The sequence below is a fragment of the Notothenia coriiceps genome, unplaced genomic scaffold, assembly GCF_000735185.1.
Source record: "Notothenia coriiceps isolate Sejong01 unplaced genomic scaffold, NC01 NC01_scaffold00020065, whole genome shotgun sequence".
Lineage (NCBI taxonomy): Eukaryota > Metazoa > Chordata > Actinopteri > Perciformes > Nototheniidae > Notothenia > Notothenia coriiceps.
In genome coordinates, this window is record NW_011352766.1 from 1 (window position 1) to 1,962 (window position 1,962).

Below are 1,962 nucleotides of genomic sequence, written 5' to 3' on the forward strand. Positions count from 1 at the left end.
GCCGGGATGAACCGCTTCCTGTCGCTGCTGGAAATCACTTTCAGACGGGACCCCAACAACTTCAGGCCTCGCATCAACAAGGCCCACTCTATCAAGGTACACACACACACACACACACACACACACACACACACACACACACACACACACACACACACACACACACACACACACACACACACACACACAACTCCATCAAGGTAGACACAACAACACGTTATATCTATACGACGTATTTATTTAGGAGTCGAAACACAAACAGGGCGAATTCAGAGGTTTCCAGATCATTGGTCTAGCTCATCTACACTTCCCTCCTTTCCTTCTTCACCTTTATTTTCCTCACTGTTACCACATGTCTGTCTCTTTTCCCCTCTCTCCTCCTTCCTTACCTTCCCCCATTACTCCCTTCCTTTCCTTGGTTGCCTTTCCTTTATTTATATCTGCCTTTACCATCAGATTACTGCCCTTCAGATTTCCTTCCTCCCACTTTGATGTTCCTCCCTTTCCTTTCCTTAAATATTCCCTCACTACCTTCCACCCTCACTTCTCCTTAACTCCTCCTTCCTATATCCTTCCTCCCTCTCTTAAACATCAGATGTCAGTCTCCTTTGACCCCCTTTCTCTCTTGATGTGTCCTTGTTATTCTCTCTGAGCACCAACAGGACGGTGATGGTTCCTGTAAAGCTCACATGCTTTTATATTTAAAGAAACCTAACTTCTCCCTCTCTCTCCTTCGCAGGACACCGAGCAGAAGAAGAGCGGAAACTACTTCTTCCTGGACGACTAACACCACTTCCTGCGTGAACGACCGTGACCGAATAAAAGCCGTTAAATCTCACCAAGGCTTCGTTAAATAAATATATCATAAGGAACTTTAAAGATTTAAAACCAACCCGTCGGCCTTTTATTGCACCAAGTCTGCATTCAATAGCAGCAATGTTGTTAAACGCTTAACTAAGTGCATTGCATTCTGGGTCATGATGTGTTCACATTGTGGAGCATATTTTAATTCATGCATTTACAACAATAAACTGATGCTACCTGATCCAAGACCTGTTTCCATCTTCACTTATTACTCACACTGCATCGAATATCTTCCCTGTTCTTAAACGCCTGATGGTTCCGATGGTTTTAAAGGGGACCTATCATGCGAAGTGCACTTTGTGATGTCTTTGATACATCAATGTGTCCCCGGTGTGTCGGGGAACTCACGCAGCGTCAGGAAATAAAACCCTCTCTCTTTTCCTCCGTACCCAAATCTCTAAAAACAGGGGAACAACGGAGCTGATCCAGATTTGCGTCCGATATGACGTAATATCTGAAATGTGGACCCACGGCCCTATCAGAAACGTTGCTATCAGAAACAATGACCGACTGTTTTGGACGTAATATGGTCGGTGTTTACATTAGCATGGCTAACACTCAGAGCTAACCTGTACTGGAGAGCATGTGTGTGAAGAAGCAGGAAGTAAAAAGGAACTCACCTTGTGGTATAACCGGCAAGAGAGAAAGCCTTTGAGCTCCATACTGTTTCAGAGAGAATCCTTGATGTGGTTTGGAACATGATATGGCGTTTAATTTAGCTGAGTTTTTTGCTGCTAGAATTCTGAGCAGGCATTAGCTCCGCCTCCTCCTTTAGTAACATGGATCCAATGTCTGACTCCTGAAAAGCTGTTGCAGTGAATGATATCTCTAAAAGAGGAAGCACACCCGAGGGGAAAGGGAACTGATCATTATGTTGAGCAGAGGAGGTGTGATGGTGTCCTTAATCTCTATCAATAGTTTGAAACAGGAAGTGGTCCATTTGAGTTGGTTTCCGTGGTATATGTTACAAATGATCATTACAGTTCAATAAAGTTTGTATTGAACTTTAGATTAGCAGAAAGTTCCCATCATGCACTGCTCTCTGAGAGCCTTCAGTTTATGTTTCCACCAAGCCTTAGAGATTCAGTGAGGAGTTTA

General features: G+C 43.8%; 1 long non-coding RNA gene across 1 annotated transcript; it reads left to right on the forward strand.

Annotated features, from left to right (window-relative positions):
• The first annotated feature begins 6 nt into the window (after positions 1–6).
• LOC104952456 (uncharacterized) lies at positions 7–1,052 on the forward strand. Its single transcript, XR_799113.1, has 2 exons — positions 7–96; positions 740–1,052. It is a non-coding gene; the product is annotated as an uncharacterized lncRNA (long non-coding RNA).
• The last annotated feature ends 910 nt before the right edge of the window (positions 1,053–1,962 follow it).